This window comes from Quercus lobata, chromosome 2 (assembly GCF_001633185.2).
Source record: "Quercus lobata isolate SW786 chromosome 2, ValleyOak3.0 Primary Assembly, whole genome shotgun sequence".
In the NCBI taxonomy this organism is placed as follows: Eukaryota; Viridiplantae; Streptophyta; class Magnoliopsida; order Fagales; family Fagaceae; genus Quercus; species Quercus lobata.
Genome location: NC_044905.1, coordinates 82,616,758 through 82,639,038, shown reverse-complemented (window position 1 = coordinate 82,639,038; position 22,281 = coordinate 82,616,758). Strand labels below are relative to the sequence as shown.

The window sequence follows — 22,281 nt, the reverse complement described above, 5'->3', positions numbered from 1 at the left end:
AGCTGAGACAAAGCCCACTTCCTTTGTCTCCTAGGTTTGATGCAATCTATAGGTATGGTCCATTGTTTCTAAAATCAACAATTGAGTTAGCGCATTTCACAAATTCAACATAGTAACATACTTATATAAAACTTAGTACAATTAAGCATAGAACCCAAGTAGTTGTGTTGTCTCGTCTAATACCTGAATGACCTCCCAACATTGGTTTTTAATTATATTGTTGTGGCACTAAATGCCATCAAACATAATCCATTGGGCACATATATGGCATTTGTGCCATAGATCCCAACCACCTTGACCAAATTCCTGCAAGTTTTCCAATCGGCTGGCCCACACTACAACAAAATGTATTTTTATTGACGAAATTTAGTGAGGAAATCTTTTTTCGTTGCTAAAAATACAGCTTTAGCGACAAAATATGAATTTCATCACTGATAATGGAAAAATATTATAACATTTAGCGACGAAAATAATGTTCATGGCTATTGTGATCTAAAAAATGGGCACCATCATGGGAAACTTTGGCACGAACTAAATTAATCTATAGTGACAAAATATTTTGTCGCTAAAAGTTGAAATTTTTAATGACGAAATATTTCATCACTATAGATATTGCTGTGGATAGTATTAGTGATGAAAATCCTTTCGTCGCTATAAGGAAGAAGTAGCGATGGAAAATAATCATCACTAAGGCTACGTTTGGCTTTATGTAAATTCATTTCCAAGTGTAAAATAGATTCAAGGGAAAATATTTTACAAAAAAGGATAACATGTTCTGTTGTTTGACTGTGTTATGAAAATTATGCCGGAAAATTATTCTTTGTGTTTGGTCTTACATGTTAAAAACCTATTTTCAGAGAAGGGAAACACAAGTCAGCCCCCAGCCACCGCCACCACCAAGGAAAAGCACAACCCACCACCAACCACCCAAAATCCAAATCGAGAAGAGAAAAAAAAACCACCCCCATTGCTCCGTTACCACCAAAACACCATCACTCACACCACCACAATAACAACAAAATCTGAAATCAAACAAAAAGAATATCAAACACAGAAATATGTGGGGGGTTTAGTTCAGGTTAGAGAGAAAAAGTGAGATGAGAAGATGAAGACCACTGTGGAGAAGAGAGGGAGGGTGAGACCAATCAAAGAGAGGGATGGTGAGACCGTTCCAGATCGAGCTATGGCAGTGGTGGATCGGGTTCATGCAGAGGTAGAGGAGGTGTTTGACTGGTCGGCGGTGAGGTGGAGTGAGAAGATAAGGGAGAAACTCACCGTGGGTTGAGAGGAAAATGGCGGAGAGGTGCGTTGGAGAGCATGGCAGAGCACGACCTACGGTCAGTTGTCAAGATCAAAGCTCAACCTATCCTCGTCGGTACATGGCTGGCGATCGGAGAGGGAGAAGAAGAGTTGAGGAAGAAGAGAGAAAAAAAAAAACATTAAAACAAAAATAATTCGTCACTAAAAACAATAAAACACTAATACCTATTGCGACGAAAACTAGGCATTAGCGACAGAAATAATTCATTGCTAAAAACATTAAAACACTGATACCTATTGCGGCGAAAAGTAGGCATTAGCAACGGAAATAATTCATCGCTAAAGACCTTACTATATATATGCCTCTTTTATTTCTTCATCCCCAAAAGTCTGAGCACACTCTCCTTGCCCACGCCGATTCTCCTTGCCCACCTGACCCACACTGTCAACAACCTCTCAACTTCCTCAACCTCTCAACTTCCTTCACAGTCGCCTCACCTGCAACGCCGCCTCCCTCGCCAATCTTGGCATCCCTTCACCTTCCAACCAATTCGTCGAGCTCGCCGAAATCGATGTCCCTTCACCTTCACCTTCACCAAACTCGCCTTCATTGATTCAAGCTCCCCGTCCTCCAATTCCGATCAAGTACAACCGCCGCCATTGTCAACGTCGATAGCCGATGATGCCATCACCGATCTGAACACACTGCCGCCGATCTAAACACCTCCACTCCTTCATCATCTCTTGGTTCGTTTCCCATTTCTTCTTTATTGGCTAACAATTTTTTTTTTTTTTTTTTGATAAGTTTGATTTAATAGAGAACGTAACTTTCACTTCATTTGTGTGTTTTGTGTTGATTTTGTTCGTGTCATCTTATTCTTCCTTAAGGAGATGATGAGATCAAAAAAAAAAAAGTTTTACATATATCAATGTTTTTAAACGTGTAGTGGTGGGACCGACATAAATGGTGATGTTTAGACTTTAGACTAGAGTATGGCCTTTTTAAATGCACCAAAATCTTAATACAAATTTTATAATCACAGATTCACAATGATGTAATACTTGACCAAATTAGTCAATAATAAGTTATTTGTTTCATTAGAGTTATTTATTATTGTTTCACAATGGTGGAGTGCAAATCTGTTTTAATTAGAATAATGGTGAGCCCACCAATTAAAAGTCCTTGAACAATTCATTGTTCTGGAAAATTTTTGTGGAAGAAGTAGAGTAACTTTCACCTCATTGGTTTCTTAAGTTCCTTTTGGAGTAATGCTTTTTGTCCACTAAATGTAAAATGTTCCCGACCCCTGCTGTAAAATGTTTTGTGTGGAACGTAAATACTCTTTGTTTATACTTAATGCCTTCTTGCAAGTTAAATACTCTTTGTTCCAAAACTACCATATTATCCTAATCATACTTGCTAGCATTTTTTTGTCGTAATTAGCTTATAGCCTGGGATTTTAATTACTAGCTTACATAATAAGACTTCATTACTCATCAGACTTGACCCAACTCATTATGATTATATTTGATTCATTTGAGGGTTAATAAATATCAAGATGCATGACAGCTTGTTGTTAGGTAAAGATTGATTACCAGTTAAAATTACACTAAGGCTGTGTTTGTTTCATGTAAGTGATTTTCCGGAAAATACTTATTTTCCGGAAATGTTATTTTCCGGAAAGGAAAATATTTTTAAGTGTTTGGTTGCATTACGGAAAATGTTGTGAAAAATATTTTCTGGTGTTTGATTGTATGGATGAAAATGTTATTTTCCTACAAACTCCGCCAAACTCACGGCAGCAAACTCCAGCAATTAAAAGCCACAACCACCAAAACACCGCCTCCCCAACAACACCAAAAATCAAAATCATACAGAACACCAAAACACAAATAAAACCCAGAAAAAAAAAAATCATATTCCGGTCAAATTGAGAGAAGAAGGAAGAGAGGGAGGACGATCGGTTTGGGGTGCGACCATCGCGATCGGGGACGACGAATCGGTGCTGCGACTGCGGCGATCAGGGACGACGAATCTGGGTTCGCGATCGGGACGACGAAGGGTGCGATTCGAATGGCGACGGCGCGATCTCGCGATCGACGCTTCGCGAGATCGCGCCGTCGATCGCGATCAACGGCGCGAGATCGCGATCGACGCGTCGCGAGATCGCGCCGTCGATCGCGATCTCGGTCGAAGGCGAGATCGCGATCAACTGCGCGATCTCGCGACGGCGCGATCTTCGCGCAGGTGCGTTTGAATCGACTTTCTCTCGCTCGTTCGCCGGATCGGAGCTCTGGGTGTGAGGTTCGATCGCGGTTTGGGGTGCGTTTGAATCGACTCTCTCTCGCTCGTTCGCCGATCGGAGCTCTGGGTGTGAGGTTCGATCGCGGTTTGTTCTTTCTCTCTCGCTCGCGTGTTGTGTTTCCTGTTTTTTCTCTCCCTCTCTCTGCGTTTTGCAAGCCACGGAAATGAATTGAAGTGAAAATCAAGACAGAAATTCATTTCCGTGGTCAAGGCTTCAAATTTTGGTCAACAGGAATTCGATTTCCGGAAAATAACGTTTTCCGTCACAGCCAAACGCTCCATTTTCCGGAAATTTATTTCCGGAATTCGTTTGAAGTCGAATCAAACGCAGCCTAAGTGATACACGGATCTCTTCTACTTCTCTGTCCTCTCCAATTTATAAGAAAGGGATTTGAGTAGAGCAAAAAATAGATATGAAAATGACATAAAGTGAAAGACCCAATCCTTGTTGCTCCAGTGTGTGACTTGTATGTCAAAATTGGAAGCTTAAAGTTTTCGTATATCTAGAAGTCGTGGTTTTTACCTTTTACCATTTAGATGCTTCCCTAACGACCTAATATTATTAAGTTACAGTGGAATTTGCCTTTTTTTTATGTAAAAGTTATCATCCACTTCTTTCATATATTATCTTCTTGTATTTTATATCAAAATTTCTTTAGTCATCTTCATCTATAGCACATAAAAATCATGAAAATTTATTATATATGTGTGTAATAAATTAATATATAAGGGTTGTTGTTGTTGTGGTTGTGGTTGTGGTTGGGACTCAATGGTGCTCGCAGTGGCCATGGGGGAATAGAAAGAGGCTTAAATCTGTGAAAGTCAAAGACCAAAGCTTGGCCAACAAATTAGACTTGTACGCTTAGCTTAATCATAGTAAGTAAAATCTGTTTAAATATCTATAAAACTCTATACTTGTGATGTTTGTGATTGGTTTTGTGGTGGATTGTTGTGTTGGAGCAAGTAGGTGTCTTGCATGGTATTATAAGATGGTTTAAATTTATATTGGAAGTGTTTTTAGTTTCTTGCAAATGTGAATGGAACCTTTTAATTAGACGTGATGAATATTACTTTATTCAATTTCACTACTTGTAAGCATTGTACTTGTGATGTTTGTGATTAGTTTTGTGGTGGATTGTTGTGTTGAAGCAAGCGGATGGCTTGCATGGTGTTATAAGGTGATTTAAATTCATATTGGAAGTATTTTTAATTTCTTGCAAATGTGAATGAAATTTGTTAATTAGATGTGATGAGTATTATTTTATTTGATTTCAATACTTGTAAGCATTGTACTTGTGATGTTTGTGATTGGTTTTGTGGTGGGTTGTTATGTTGGAGTAAGCGGGTGGCTTTCATGGTTATAAGGTGGTTTAAATTCATATTGGGAATGTTTTTAATTTCTTGCAAATGTGAATGGACCTTATTGATTAGATGTGATGAATAGTACTTTATTCGATTTCAATACTTGTAAACACTCTATATTTGTAATGTTTGTGATTGGTTTTGTGGTGGGTTGTTATGATGGAACAAGCGGGTGGCTTGCATGGTGTTATAAGGTGGTTTAAATTCATATTGGGAGTTTTTTTAATTTCTTGCAAATTTGAATGGATCTTATTGATTAGATGTGATGAATAATACTTTATTCAATTTCAATACTTGTAAATACTCTATACTTGTGATGTTTGTTAGAGCAAGCAGGTGGCTTACATGGTGTTATAAGGTGGTTTAAAATCATATTGTGAGTGTTTTTAATTTCTTGCAAATGTGAATGGACCTTGTTGATTAGATGTGATGAATAGTACTTTATTCAATTTCAATACTTGTAAACACTCTATACTTGTGATGTTTGTGATTAGTTTTGTGATGGGTTGATGTGTTGAAGTAAGCGGGTGGCTGGCATGGTGCTATAAGGTGATTTAAATTCATATTAGGAGTGTTTGATTGTGCAATGTATATTTGTTTAAGTATTAATATAGATTTGTGCATTCATGAATGGAATAAAACTTTATCTAAGTAACTTATAGACTTAGATATTAGAATACATTATGCATAAGTTGTCCTTATTTTGCTAAAGTAATATTCACCTTGCAATTGTAGTCAAACGTGGATAAAAGTTGGATGACAATGGGTAAGACACCTGATAGCAAATTAAGTCATCCATATATTGAAGGGGTCAATGCATTTATTAATTTTGCAAGGGCGTTTGTGGACACTTGGGATTTTCTTAAACCTTAATATATTATATGTTGTGATTAATTAACTATATCTATCTAACACTCGAATGTTAATTAATCAAACAAAAAATAATGACGGTCAAGTTCCTGAATTGGCAAAAATCTTCAAAGATGTTCATTTCAATCCAAAGACAAATATGTGGATACACCATAAGGATGAAGTGACATATGTATGTGTATCATTCTATCCATATCATGTTTGTAAACCTATAACATATATAATATTAATGTTGTGATTGTTTTTCTTTCTCTCTTTCAAATGATAGGAAACTATTATCAAAGTGAAAGAGGATCATTGTCAAGATCCTAATGCAATTTCTCTTACACAAGAGGAGATCTCAAACTTGGTTTTTAAGAAGAAGTCTGGTATTGTAAAAGGACTTGGCATGAGACCTTCTTCTTCTCTAGTAACCACCATCTCATCTAGTTTCTTTGTAGAATATGAGATAATTGAGCTCTAAGAGGCAAGAGCGAGGGATGAAGAGGAGCGAGCTAGGGAGCAAGAGGCGCGAGCTAAGCAAGATGAAGTCCAAAAGAATATTCTTAACTTTTTGAGAAGTAAGGCTATGATGACGCTCTTACCTATGGGGGTGGCTCATCTTCAAGTTAAAATACTTATTGGTTAGTACTTTATTTTAGCAATTGACCTGTAGCACATGGTGTGACTACTTTTTTTGATGTATTTTTTAAAACTAATTGTATTATATTACACTTGAAAATCTATATTTGCTTTCTACAACTTATACATTAGGAGTTGTGATTTTAATTAATTGGTGTGGCTACACTTAATGCATTGTTAGAAATGTTTCTTATAACATAGTTAACGTTTTTACTTTACAATTTTAATGTAGTATTGTTTTTATATTTGTGCAGATTTCTTATTGGTGGCTTTTAGGGGATTTACTTTTGGCATTACTTAAAGACATATGAGGACATCTTCCATTGGTTCTAATTATATTATGCTACACTTTTTGTATTGTTATAAAACATCTTGAGTTATTGTATGTGTTGCAAACAATTATTGTATGAAAGGAGTTTGAATTGGATACTTGTTTTATTTTTTACTTGTGGAATGTATGGATCGATTTTTTATAAATGTGTTGTTGAAATAAATGTGTTATTCAAATGTGAGATTTTAATAATGTAATGACAGGTTACAAGTTAATATCAAAGCCAGGAAAAAAATAAAAACAAAAAATAAATTTTAGCGACGAATTTTTCCATCACAAATATAGCAACAAAACATTGTTTTAGTGACGAAATATTTCGTCGCTAAATGTAGCAAAATTTTGTAAGAAATGGTTTTAGTAATGAAAATTTTCGTCTCTATATGTGCTTGGATTTTCTTAAAAATAGTTTTAGTGATGAAATTTTTCATCACTATATGTACCAAAAAATAGTTTTAGTGACAAAATTGTTCGTCACTAAATATGATTTAATAAACTAAAGTGTTTTTTGTGACGAAATATTTTCACCACTAAATAGTGTTTTTAGCAACGAAACATTTTTGTTTCTAAAAGTTTTTTTTTTTTTAAACAAATCAGACTTTTAGTGACGAAATTTTTCATCGCCAGGACTTTTAGCAACAGGGTTTTAGCGACAAAATGAGTTTCGTCACTAATTAGTAGATTTCGTCGCTAAAGGTTCTTAGCGACGAAAAACTGGACTTTTAGTGACGAATTTTTTTGTCACTAAAAATACATTTTGTTGTATTGTCGCTTTATTTAATTGCAAGACGAGTCTTTCTTCACTGGTAGAGGATTGTCGTCTTTCTTCCTCAATTGGAGAGGTTCCCAGTCTTTCTTGCTCTTCACTCGATCCTCCTTGTGAAAAGCATTCCCCAACATCAACCAAATCAAAACACCACTTCCTCCCCATTCCTACGTGCAAGAATTTAACAATACACAAATAAGAACTATTTTCTACTTTCTAAATCTTCAAGAATATGCATGAAAATAATCTAAGCAAGAGAAAGCACATACTAGTTATCTCCTAATTGCCTTCCCTTGAAGAAGATGAACAACTACAACAAATAGCACAATTCACAAGAGAAAATTAAGTTTAAAAAAAGTTTAAGCTTTGATTGGGTTTTCACTAAGCATAACTAATTTGTGCCTTAAAGATTCTACTCCACTTAAAAATTCTACTATACTTGCATTTTGTTTTCCCAACCTATTTATAGCTAAACATACACCAATATAGATCCCACAATAATCAAGCATATTCAAACTATCAAACTAATATGATACAATAAAAAATTTCTAGCTATAATACAACACATTCCAAATGGCTAGAATGTTATATCAAAGTCGCAAACTAAAAATAAAAAATAAAAAACTACAAGCTTGATGATTGATTTTGCATAGTAGGACATTAGGAACAACACAATCAACACTCCCAATATAAAATACACTGCCTTATATCTCCCTGCAAGCCACCCGCTTACTCCAAATCAACAACCCACCACAACAGAATATATGAATTTACTCAGACAAAATACGATAAATTGACAACAAATTGAACAATAATATGACAAAATTCACAAAACAAACAACACTCCCAATATAAAATACACCGCCTTTTCTCTCCATGCAAGCCACCCACTTGCTCCAAAGCAACAACCCACCACAACAATAATGTTGACACATAATTATAGACTAGAAGGGTAATAAGAAGTAGATTTTACTCACCCTTTGCCTATCCACTGATTTGCTCACAGAAAGAGGAGTGATGCAGAGTGATGCATCAAAAGAGTAATGGCATAGAAATAAGGAACCAACTCAACAAACACTTAGGAATATGCTACCAAAAAAATACACTTATATATAAAGGGTTTATTCTATTACTTTAATTTAGTAGCTTTGCTTCTTTGCCATTTGAATTTACAGCTTATTAGCATTTTTCAATTACCTTTCGCAGCCTTAGGGTGCTATTAGCATTTTTCATTCTATAACTAAATTGCTTTAGACATACATAGTTTTCAAATTAAGGAACTTATGTCTTGATTTTTAAATGCATACAAAAAAAAAAAAAAAAAGACATCATTTATCAGATCATTTTTATAGACACATTTATACCCATTAGTTAGTCATAATAGTTATCTAGTTGATCGAACAAGAGAAATTTAACACGAACACACACACACAATGCATGCACACATGACAAACAAAATTTAGTGCTTAATCATTTCTGTATAAAAACACATCAAACAAAAAAATAATAATAATCAAAAGAAATTCAATGCAAAAGTTAGCAACCTCCATTACAAAATAAATATATGCAAAAATCACAAACTGAACCATTATATCTTGCCAAGAAAGAATCACAAATTATTGTATATATCATTGCTACTATTAAAGATCACTGTTAAGAACCTAGGATTTATTTGCTCCTTGGTATGCTTTTAATAAAAAATAAAAAGGCTTAAAGATGCTAACAACAACCTATGAACTTCCATTCATTTTTGCCTCCAAATAAAGGAATATATTCATCACTGAGCTACAATACAATGGGGGCAAAAAAGAAAACAAGTTTAACAAGGCTGCCAAGACAGTCTCATGTATGTTCAAGATGCCTTTGTGGCAAGGTTTTACTTTCTTTTGTCCTTGATGTAGAAATGCTTTATGAGCTAACTGAAATCAGAATGACTATTTGATGACACCAAGAAGATGCTGCTTTTCTTAGCACCAATTCCATGAAAAGCAAGCTTGGCATAATCAAATCTATGTAAAGTGATTACAAGTACTAATTGTGCAACAATGGTGGCCCGGGTGCTATCATAGAAACAAGTTATTAACATTTAGCACAACTCTATACCTAAACTAATCCAAAGCATTAACACTAGCCTCAATCTAGAACAGTGGGAAATCATTAAAAACAAATTAATTAATAGCAAACATCAAGTAAACTCAGAGATTCAATAATACAAGAGTATATATTGTCAAAATAATAATAACAAAAATAATACAAGAGTATATATGCTCGGCCAATTGGTTGCCAGTGCACCATATTCTCAAAAGTTGACAAATGAGGGAACTTTGAAGTTAGAACAACATGTTTATATACCAATAATGAAAGTCCAAAAACCCAACTCATGAAACCCCAAAATATAGAGAGAAAAAATACATTAAACCCACCTACATTTCCTCCAAAATAGAGCAAACTTTAACCAAAATTAAAAATAAAAAGCCACAAAATCAACTAAACTTTAACCAAAACCAAAACTAAAACCCAAACAATCAACCAACAGTTACACAAAAATATACACATAACCCAAACCAAACTTCAACCAAAATCAAAACTAAAAAACCAGAAATTTAACAACAAATATATATATACAAAAATTGATACAAAATAGAAATGTGATGTGGAGAGACTTACCTTGCTTTGGGTAGGGTTTGTGGTTTTGGGTAGTATTTTTGTGTTTAAAATTTTGGAAAATAAATGATGGGTTTTGAGTAAAGAAGAAGAGAGGGGGAGGGGAAGTGCGTTTAGGAAGATCCATGAGAGAGAGAGAGAGAGAGAGAGAGAGAGAGAGAGAGAGAGAGAGAGAGAGAGCAGAGAAAATGTGGGTGAGAGGAAAATATCTGAAGTAAAGAAGTGGGAGACCAAAAATGAGAGGCCAAAGTGGTGGGAAGCTGAAAAAAATAAGTGGGAAGTCCGAAAATTTTTAAGTAGTGCGAGGAACTTATTGTGACAAAAATGGCACTTATTGCAGCGACAAAAACCGTTGTGATAAGTTTTAAACCTATTATGGCGACATTTTCACTTATTGAAACGACTTTAAACTGCCACAATAAGTCATGAAATTTTCAAATTTTTTTGAAAATTTTGAGAGCTCGGTTTTTTACTTCAAACCTATAGCAGCAGTTTTAAAACCTCTGTAATAAGCCTTTAGGGATTTTTTTTTTCCTACACTAAAAGTAATAAAATATAATTTAATACTAAAAATTAATAAAAATATAAGATGAAACTCGAGGACCAAAATTAATAAAATATAATTTAATAATCATTAAAATGACTGAAATACCCCTAAGACTAAAAAAAGGGCAAGATAACCCCCCATAAACTTAAAAATTACTAAAACACCCCTACCACCCAAAAAATGATTGAAATACCCCCTGCAACATGAAAAATGACCAAAATACCCTTAAAGTCTAAAAAGACCAAAATACCCTTGAAACCTAAAAAAAAGACCAAAATTAATAAAATATAATTTAATAATCCTTGAAAATGACTGAAATACCCCTAAGACTAAAAAAAGGCCAACTTACCCGATAAACTTAAAAAAATGACTAAAACACCCCTACCACCCAAAAAATGGTTGAAATACTCCCAAAACATGAAAAAGAACTAATATACCTTTGAAGCCTAAAAAAGACCAAAATACCATTGAAACCTAAAAAAAGACCAAAAAACCACCGAAACCTAAAAATGACTAAAAACACCCCCTTAGCCTAAGATGATGACCAAAATACCCCCAATGGCTAAAAATGAATCAAATACTCCCTAAGCATTAAAAACTGACCAATATACACCCTAAGCCAAACAGTGACTGAAATACCCTGGAAACTTAAAAAAAAATCAAAGTACCCTTAAGCCTAAAAATGACCAAAAATACCCTCTAAGCCTAAAAAATGACGAAAATACCCCCAAAAGCTAAAAACAACCAAACACCCCCTAAGCATTAAAAACTTTTACACACATACATCCTAAGCCTAAAACCTGACCAAAATGCCCTGGAAACTAAAAAAATTAATAAAATATTGAAGTCATTTTTAATGTTTAAAGGGTATTTGATCATTTTTTTAGGTTTTGAGGGGTATTTTGGTCATTTTTTAAGGTTTTAGGTGTGTGCCCGTCTTTTTTAAGTATCGGGTGTGTTTTGGACATTTTTTGTGTTTACGGGGGAATTTTGGTCATTTTTTCGATTTATTGGGGTATTTTGGTTGTATTTAAGTAATCGAAGGTATTTTGGTCTGTTTTAGGCATGGGGTGTAAAGTTGTGATTTACAACTATTCTGTATTAGCTTTAATTCCGTGCCAAATTTGATTGTAATTTTGTTCAATCTTATGTACCTTGTATTTTATGTGGGATTTCATTGTAAAGGTTGTGTGTGTGAGAGAGTGTGAAAACTCAAGGCAAAGTGAAGAGCAAGAAGTTTTCGCGGGTAGCTCGCGAGAAGCTTTCCGATAAAGTGAAGCATGTGCCCAGCACATGACTAGAATGCGAAGAGTCAGGACAGGATGGTGACAGCTAGTTTTTGTAAGTGTCTCGCGGGTAAGGCCTTCCCGCGAGATACCTATGAAACATTCTGTTTTGCCAATTTGTCATATCTGATACACCCTATCTCTACCCACACTATATATACCCCCATTACCCATATATGTTGAGGAGTGCTTTCAGAGAGAAAACCCTAGCCACAACCCTTGAGAGTGAGAGAGAGAGATTGTTATACCCACAATTCTTTACACAATCTATTGCAGTTTTCCTCAACTCCTACCTCTCCATTTCTATATCCTTGAGAGGTTGATAGCCCAAACACTTACGACATCCATTCTGAGTGTCAAGTGAGGTTTTGGTGCTGCTGGGAAATATTGGAAGAAGCCAAGTTTTGGCAGATGCAATTGGGCAAATTGCAAGATCTGGAAAGTTAGACAAGACACGGTTCCGAGAAGCCTTGTTGGAGTAGGAGCTTGGAGGACTTAGGTGCATTGGGTAGATTAGGCTTGGAGAGTCTTTTGCTATTCATGTATCCCAACTGATTGTCTAGTGGATCGATTTACCGCTTGAAGGGCGGCGGAGAGGTTTTACGCCGAGTACTTCGGTTTCCTCTTCGATAACACATTGGCGTGTTATCTTGTGTTTGCCTTCTTCTTCCCTGCTCTTTTAGCTTTCACTTTACTGCTGTGTTTTGTTAAATATGGCTTAGAATAGTTTTATTATTTGTTCACTCGCATTTACTCTATTCTGCACTTAGTTTAAGTAAAAGTAAAATCAACCGAGCCGTAATATTTAATTTGGGGTTCTAAACTGCTCTTGTGTTTTAACACATTTTCGAGCTTTCAATTGGTATCAGAGCAGGTACACTTGTTGTGGTTTCATTACCTAAGTGTGATCCTAGACCCCATTGAGATGAATCGATCTCAATCACTCAATGCTCCACCATTCTTTGATGGGAGCAACTATGTGTTTTTGGAAAGTCCGTATAAGGGCATTCCTCTATGCTATAGATGAGTCGGTATAGGATTCTGTCGAGAATAAGTATGTTAGACCCACAACACCCAAGTCCGAATGGGACAAAGTAGCTCTTGCTTTGGCAAATGCAAACAGTAAAGCAATTAACGCTATTTTCTGTGGTGTATCTACTGATGAATTTCACAGGATATCGCATGTGGTGATTGCCAAGGAAGCTTGGACGATTCTTGAGACTACCTATGAGGGTACCAAGAAAGTCAAGGACGCAAAGCTCCAAATGCTGACCACATGATTTAAAGAGCTCAAGATGGGTGATGATGAGTCATTCGATTCATTCTATGGGAAGCTCAATGAAATTGTAATTGCCAAGCTCAATCTCGGAGAGAAGATTGAGGATGCTAAGGGGGTGAGAAAGATTTTGAGGTCCTTATCAGAAAGCTTCCATGCAAAGGTCACAGCTATAGAAGAGAGTAAAGATTTGGATGAGATCAAGATCCAAGAACTCATTGGATCTCTCCAAACATATGAGCTTGGACTGCCTTCCCACAAGTCAAGCAAATCACTTGCTCTCAAAACTATCAATGAGAGAATGGATGACTCCTCTGAAGAAGAAGATGTGGAGAAGGAGGTAGCATTCCTTGCGAAGAACTTCCGCAAATTTCTGAAAATGAAAAATAGTGGGAAGTCGTTTAGCAAAGGAAAATTCTCATCCCCCAAAGGTGACAAGAAGGAGTTCAAGAAGAGTGATGGGAAGGATTCCCAATCCCCTCAAGGAATCGTATGCTACGAATGAAACAGTCATGGAAATCTCAAGAAAGAGTGTCCCAACTATTTGAGAAGGAAGGGTAAAGTGTTTACCACTACCCTTAGCGATTCTGAAAGCTCAAATTCAAACACGGAAGGAGAATGTGATAGTGAAGGAAATTACAGAGCCTTCATGGCAATTACCTCCATTGATTCAAAGGATGATTTGAGCAATTTGGTTGATGAACTTGGTGATCTTTCCAAGGGTGAGGAAGTTGAAGAATCGAAAGATGAAGACGTATGCCAAAATGAAAGCGAGAACAACTTTCAAGAAGCATATGATTCACTACCGGAAGATTGTGGCAAATACGCCAAAGTTGCGAACCTTACTATGAAAAAGATGAAAAAGGCTAAAGAAGAGCATAGGTGTATACTTGTGCAACTCAAGGAAGCAAAGTGTGAAGTAGAAGGACTCAAGGGAGAGTTGGTTGAAGCTTACTCTAAGATCAAGTTTCTTGAACTTGAAGTTATCCAAGCTAATGTAAAGGTTGAGCATATCTCCACCAAGAAACTTGACAGCGTGCTGTCCTCACAAAAATCTTCACATGATAAGACTAGTTTGGGCTATACCGAAGAAGGAAGCTCTAGCAGCGAACCCAAGAAGGAAGTAAGGTTCGTATCAGCCAAGAATGAAGAGAAACTCAAAGAAGTGAAACCTGAGATTGAGACCCCTGTTGCTGTAAAAAGAACCATTGGTGCAAAACTAAAGGAAAAAGGGAAGTCATTACCCAAAAATCAAAGGGGACCTCAAGTAAAGCACTTGTGTCATCATTGTGGCATACAAGGGCACACAAGGCCGAATTGTTTCAAGCTCCATGCACTCAAGAAGGCTAACTCTATGTGTGGCCAGGAAAGCTCAAAGAGAAAAGCAAAGGGAGCATAAGCTAAGGGAGATAGTGAGGGACATCTCATTGGGGACATTATGGAAATGTTGAAGAACATATCATTATGCTTGCTAGCTTTACTTCGAGGTTTAAAAGTTATGTTGGTCGTACCCCTCCATCTAAGGCTTTCACCCAAAACACTTGTAAAGTGTGGGTGAAGAAGGGTACTTATGCATAATCACTCTCTATGCCCATGCATTAATACTTCCGATGTTTAGGGTCATAGGTTCATGCATCATGACATACATAATCCTCCTGTGTCATTGCTTCCGGTTTAAAGCATGTTTCTTTTACAAGTTTTGTTTTGTACTTGCTATTATTTTGTTGATCTTACTTTACATGTTCTGTTTTTAAGTGTATTGAAAAATTCAAAAACCCATAAAAATTGAAAAATCTCCAAAAAGTTTGATCGCTTGTGTTATGTATATCACATGTGAGTTTGGGCTAATACCTTCGTACTGATGGCGTAGTGCATTTACGAGCTTAGCTTGTTCTATATGCACATCTATCTTTGTGGGAAAAATCTTGAAATCTATGTGTAATTGTTGTAAATCGATCTTCAAGCTTGTCATGAATGATTGGTCAATAGTTTTGTTGGTTTTGATACATGCATAGACTTGTACTATATATCTTCCCACATTTTTTTATATTTTTGCTTAAAATAGCTCAACAAAAGTAAATCTCAAAGTAAAGAGAGATAATGAGCTGCAAAAGTCGTCACACATACTAGTATTTTACTAGGAAAAAGGGAAAGCGACTTGTATTGAAATATATGGTGCCCAAAAAGCCAAAGGCTTATTCTCAAAAGTGAAATATCAAAATTTCTGGCACAGATCTCAAAATGAGATGTATTGTTCAAAAAATGATCAATTGTTATGATTTGTAAAGATGTCAAATGAAAAGCTTCAAAGATGTGTAAACATTTTCTTGTGGGAGGTCATATATGTTTATTTCTATAATTGAGATAGACTACTTGACCTAGTACCAGTTGTGTATAACTTGATTAAATTGATCATTGAAACTTCACTCTGGACTAAGGACTATTCCACATTTGATACTCACACACAACACACAAGACTTTTATTCAATAAATGCTTATTTCATTTGTGTGATTGTACATGATCAAATGTGATGTGTTTGCTCAATTTCTTGTCAATCAAACCCAAAAATATTTTTGAGTATTTTATATGTTTTTGAAAGTGTTTTTATGCTTTCGCGTTTTTAAGTTTTTGCTTAAACTGCATTTTCAATGTTTTACATCAAAAACTTCTTCAGAGGAATTTTCGCGAGAAGCTCGCGATTAGGCACTTCCCGTGAAAATGAATTAAGGCAAAATAATGTAAACACAAAATTTAGACAGAGACTTTCACGACTGTCTTGCGATTGTTTCGCAACTAAAGGCTTCCCGCGAAAAGCTTTGTGCTTCAGATGCATTTTTCACGAGTAACTTCGCAAGTATGTAACCCGTGAAAAATGCGTGTTTTCAGTTTTATAGGACAAATGTAGACAATTTTTCAAACATTCACTATTCCCTTCATTTTACCTCCCTCAAGCCTAAACCAACCCAAAACTGATTTTCACTTAAAACCCCAACAAGTTTCAAGTACAATCTCTTCAAAATCATTTCTAAGGTATGTTTTTAACATCTTTTCTCTTTATTTCCTTAGATTATGCAAAAAAATTCTAAGGTTTTACTTGAATTGGGGGTTTTTCGAAAAAGGGTTGGAACTCTAATTTTTGCGAAAAAAATTTTAATTTCTTGATTGGGCTCAGTCCCATTTAGTTTGTTTGTGTCTGTGTTGGCCCCATGTGGCAATTTTAACATGTATTTAGGCATATTTTCACATGTTCATGCATTGCCTACATGTTAAGTGTAGTGTTGCATATCAAGTGTCTGATAAAATGCTCAAGTGACATTTTTAAGTTGATTTGGACTCCAATGAGTTCCAAATTTTGGGATTACCCATGATTGAACTTGCATAACATGTTTTCATCATTGGGTGTGTGTTTTACACACTTTGACCCAAATGTGCCTATCCATGCCTTGCCATGCATCTCCTAGGCACACCTCATGCACACTACATGCACTCTTGCTGCACACACATGCACAGTTGTAATTTTTTTGCATTTTAATGATATTTACATGTTTTACCACTTAAAGCATGTTCATTTGACACTGTTGTGTTCTGTTTTAAGTATTTGTACTTATGTTTATGGACTAACTTGACACTAATCAAGTTTGTGTTCGTGTTTTGTGGTTTGCACTTGTGTTTTTCTGTTTTGTGGTTGTATGTGCAGATGTCTCCCACCAAACATTCTACTTCCAATAAATCCTCTAAGCGTCCTCGCACGGACTCCGACAACTTCAAGTCCATTAAGGCAAACATGGCTTATAACGATTGCTACAAACAAGCAACAATCATTATGGAAAGGGTTGTTCGATTGGATACTCTTAAGAACACTTCCATACCTGAAGTGTTCAAGGAGAGAACATGGATGAAGCCGCTGAATCCAAGTGGCAATGTTTACGAGGAAATCATACAAGAATTCTTCGCCAATGCCACTGTGGATGGAGACCACATTAACTGCTAGGTGCGACAAGGAGTTTGTTATCACAAGGGACTTCATCCAAGAATTCTTAAAAGTGCATCCACCCTCTTAGCCAATATCCATACAGTATGATGATAGATTGGACTCTCTTAAGCCAATGGCGATGCTCCTTGGTGGCTCTCTCAACAAGAAATCAATGAACACTATCCCTTTCGAAGCAGAGATGAGGACATTGGCCTATGTAATGATCCACAATCTCTACCTGATGACTAACTTGACCTCATTGTCCGCACCAAGGACCATTTTCTTGTATGATCTCTGCACACATAAAGAAATCGACATATGTGGACACAAATACCACCTCCCCACAAAGAGCATCTCCAAAAGAAACTCCAAGACAATCTTGCCCTTTCCCACTCTTATCATGGGCCTCATTGCAAAGGCAAAATTGAAGTTTCCAAGCGGCCTTACTGTCGTGCCAAAAGACTATCCCATTGGTGCTAACACAGTGATTGAAAGCAAAGCCCACATCACCGGTCCCAAAACTGGCATTTCTCAAATACCAAGAGATAATGTTAAGGAAGAGGGTGGAGATACTGAAGAAGAGATTGACAGATTCACTTCAGCACCAGAAAGTTTTGCACAACCATCCTCCCAAGCACAAGCACAAGCACAAGGACCCAATCATCTTGATCGCCTCATTACAAGGGTAGAGCAAATGTATGGCATGCTCGAATTCCATGTGTAGCACACCGCGGATTAGTTTGCTTACATCCAAGGCCAAATCACTGCATTATCATCACAGATTGAGGACATGATGATGGCGCAAGGATCCGATTTAGAGTCTGACTAGTTCTAGCCTCTTTGGCCATTCCTGTCAAAAAGGGGGAGAAAATTTTGAGGGGGGGAATGCACAGATTGAAGGGGAGCAGAACATAGATATTGCTTTATTGTTGGTGGTTTAGCAGTTTTTGGTTATTTTTAAACTTTATTAGTTTTTACAACCCTTGGATATTTTTATTGCTTTCTTTTAAAGTTTTAAGTACTTTGGTTTAATTTCAGTTTAATATTTAGTACTTGTTTTATATCATTGCTTTGTAGCATTTTTTTTTTTAGTACTTTTAGATGTTGTTGAACTATCTTGAGTACTACACACTTGTACCATTGTTGGATCATGTACCCTTGATGCAAATGCTTCTAATATTTCGCATTGGTTGTGTGTTGGACATGCAATTGATCCTTGTGATTGGTCTTAATTACATTACATGTCCAGATGATCATTTACTAGCTAAATGATCATTGTAGTCATTCTTTAATGACTGACCTTGTTTGATCAAGATATGCTTAACTGTTTTATAGTGTTTATTACCTTGATCGCACTTTACTTGCATATATACGTACCGTGTATTCAACTTGTCATAAGCCTAATAAAAGTTTTGTTTGTGTGCAAGTGTTTCAGGTCACAGGTATATACATGCAAGTGCTTCATAACTTCTAGATTAGGTGTAAGTGAGTTTTGCCACTGTTCCTAAACTCATGTTTAAGTCTAAAGTCTGTTTTAGGGGTTTTGTCATAGAATAGCCAAAAGGGAAGATTGTAAAGTTGTGATTTACAACTATTTTGTGTTGGCTTTAATTCTATGCCAAATTTGATTGTAATTTTGTTCAATCTTATGTACCCTATATTTTATGTGGGATTTCATTGTAAGGGTTGTGTGTGAGAGAGAGTATGAAAACTCAAGGTAAAGTGAAGAGCAAGAAGTTTTCGCGGTTAACTCGCGAGAAGCTTTCCCGTAAAGTGAAGCATGTGCCCAGCACATGACTGGAATGCGAAGAGTTAGGAAAGGATAGTGACAGCTGGTTTTCACGAGTGTCTCGCAAGTAAGGCCTTCCCGCAAGATACGCGAAACATTCTGTTTTGTTAATTTGTCATATCCAATACACCCTATCTCTACCCACACTATATATACCCCCATTACCCATATATGTTGAAGAGTACTTTCAGAGAGAAAACCCTAACCACAACCCTTGAGAGTGACATATTATTATACCCACAATTCTCTACACAATCTATTGTGGTTTTCCTCAACTCCTACCTCTCCATTTATATATCCTTGAGAGCTTGATAGGCCCAAACACTTACCACACCCATTCTAAGTGTAAAGTGAGGTTTTGGTACTGTTGGGAAGCATTGGAAGAAGCCAAGTTTTGACAGATGCAATCGAGCGTATTGTGAGATCCGAAAAGCTAGACAAGACACGGTTTCAAGAAGCCTTGTTGGAATAGGAGCTTAGAGGGCTTAGGTGCATTAGGTAGATTAGGCTTGGAGGGTCTCTAGCTATGCATGTATCCCAATTGATTGTCTAGTGGATCGATTTACCGCTTAGAGGGTGGCGGAGAGGTTTTACGCCGAGTACTTCGATTTCCTCTTAGATAATCGGCGTATTATCTTATGTTTGCATTCTTCTTCCCTACTCTTTTAGCTTTCACTTTATTGTTGTGTTTTGTTGAATATGGCTTAGAGTAGTTTCATTGTTTGTTCGCTCGCATTTACTCTATTCCATACTTAGTTTAAGTAAAAGTAAAATCAACCAAGCTGTAATCTCTAATTTGGGGGTCTAAACAGTTCTTGTATTTTAACACATTTTTGAACTTTTAATTGGTATCAGAGTAGGTACACTTGTTGTGGTTTCATTACCAAAGTGTGATCCTAGACCCCATTAAGATGGATCGATCTCAATCATTCAATGCACCACCATTCTTTGATGGGAGCAACTATGCGTTTTGGAAAGTCCGTATGAGGGCATTTTTGAGTTTTTTATCAGTTTGGTTTTCCTGGGTTATCATATCTTTGTGTTCTTTATTTTCCACATTGTTTACTTGATATGATTTACTTGGGTTAACCTAGATTCGAATAATTTACCTAAAAAATTACTTAGCTAAATAACTAGGTTAAACAACTTGTATTTTAAGGGGTCTAAAAACGTATAAGTGGTATCAGAGCGGGTTAGTTCTAGTATTTAGATCCTTTGATCTAAGAATTGACCATTGACCCCTATTGTCATGGATCACGGTCACTTTCTTATGATTCCACCTCATTTTGATGGGAACAACTATGCCTATTGGAAAGTAAGGATGAAAGCATTCCTGAAATCTATTGATGAGAGAGTCTGGAATTCCGTTGAATACGAATGGGAGAAGCGCACTACTTTGTTAGTGAATGACAAACTTTTGAGAAAGAAGCAGCCGTTTTTAATAGTAAAGTTATGAATGTTATTTATAATGTTGTTTCTATGGAGGAATTTAAAAGAATCTCTAATGTTGAGGTTGCTCGTATTGCATGGAATATTCTCCAGACTATGCATGAAGGCATAAAGGCAATTAAGATTAACAAACTGCAGCAATTAACTACTAAGTTTGAAAGTATTAGAATGTTTGATGATGAATGTTTTGATGAATTCGATGCTAAACTAAATGATATTGTTAACTCTGCTTATAATTTGGGTGAAATCTATAATCAACCTAAGATTGTTAGGAAGATACTTAGATATTTGGCTAAGGACTTTAGACCCAAAGTGACTACCATAACTGAAAGTAAGGATGTGGACTCCATCCTTATTGATGAACTTGTAGGATCTCTCCAGTCCCATGAGTTAGACCTACCCAAGACAAACAAATCCAAATCAATGGCTCTTATGTCAGTTGATGATGTTGATGGAAATGGATTTAATGATGAACTCTCTACTACAGAGATTGCTTATCTTGTCAAGAACTTTAGAAATTTTCTAAGGAACAATAACAGAAGGGCAAGAGGTAAAAACAATGTTGAACCTAGAAATTTTAGGAGGAATGATCCCACTAAAATGAACAATACTGAAAAACCTAAAAAAAAAAAATAGGTCAAACCTCTAATAATTCTATGGGTCAACAGCGTTTTGGATGTTAAGGTTATGGTCATGTGAAATCAGAATGTCCTACATTCTTGAGATCAAAGGATAAAGTTATGGCTATAACCCTTAGTGATGATGAAATTTCTGACCATAAGTTTGGTAGTGATGAGGATGGAAACTTCATTACTTTCACAACTACTACTGTAGTTGATGACAATGTTGTGGTTGATGAGAACCCTTCTGATGGAGAACTCTCTGAGAATGCTGATTTGCAAGAAGCCTATAATAAGCTTTGCAAGGTTGCTGCAAAGGATGCTATGAATGTTGATTTAGGTTTATAGAAAATTGCTTCTCTTGAACTTGATAAGAAAAATTTGCTCTTGAAATTGTTTGATGCTAATGAATTACTTGATAAGGTGAAGACTGAGAACATGTTGTTGCTTGATAAAGCTAAGAATTTGGAACTTGAATTATCTGTTATTAGAGAACAAACAAATAGGTCTGCTAGTTCTAAACTTGAACACATGTTAAGTATTCAGAAGTCTCCCTTAGATAAAACTGGTCTAGGTTTTGAAGATAGCATCTCTATGCCTAAGAATCATTCCACAAACTTTGTTTCTTCTTCTGAGCCTCTCGTGAGTGAGATTGTCAAACTAGCAGAAGTTACTCCTCCTAGGAAGATTAGGGTTGATCTTAAAGAGTCAAAGCCTAAGAATCCTAACCCTCCTAAGGACAAGTTGCATGATAGACCTGTGTGGGTTTGTCATTTTTGTAGAAAGTCTGAGCACATTCGTCCAAACAGTTTCAAGCAAGCTGCTAAGCGAGCAAATAAGCCAAAAATACCTGTGCTTCAAGCACAAAATCCCATGGTACTTATTGGTGAGTTGGTAAAGGTTTTAAACCTTTATTCCAATCCTGGAGTTGCTCAGCATTCTAATATGAATAATAACTCCAATGCAAGAGTTGTATCTAAAAAGTTTTGGATGCAAAAGGCTCGATCTATTTGAGTCTTTCTGACATAGTCCTTGTGCTTCATCTCTCTATTCTTTGTGACCATTCTTCTTTGTTGTTTTTTGTTTTCTTTGTTTCTAGGATTTGCATTGCATAACATTCATACATTTCATACTAAGTTGTTTTTGTTATTTTTTTTAAAAATA

General features: G+C 36.1%; 1 long non-coding RNA gene across 3 annotated transcripts; it reads left to right on the top strand.

Annotated features, from left to right (window-relative positions):
• The first annotated feature begins 1,660 nt into the window (after positions 1–1,660).
• Positions 1,661–6,714, top strand: LOC115978366. 3 transcript variants are annotated; one of them, XR_004088692.1, is made up of 4 exons: positions 1,661–2,007; positions 4,348–4,441; positions 6,066–6,420; positions 6,673–6,714. It is a non-coding gene; the product is annotated as an uncharacterized LOC115978366 (long non-coding RNA). The 3 variants fall into 3 exon arrangements; XR_004088694.1 differs by lacking the exon at positions 4,348–4,441; XR_004088693.1 differs by lacking the exons at positions 1,661–2,007; positions 4,348–4,441 and adding an exon at positions 5,862–5,969.
• Positions 6,715–22,281: the final 15,567 nt, after the last annotated feature.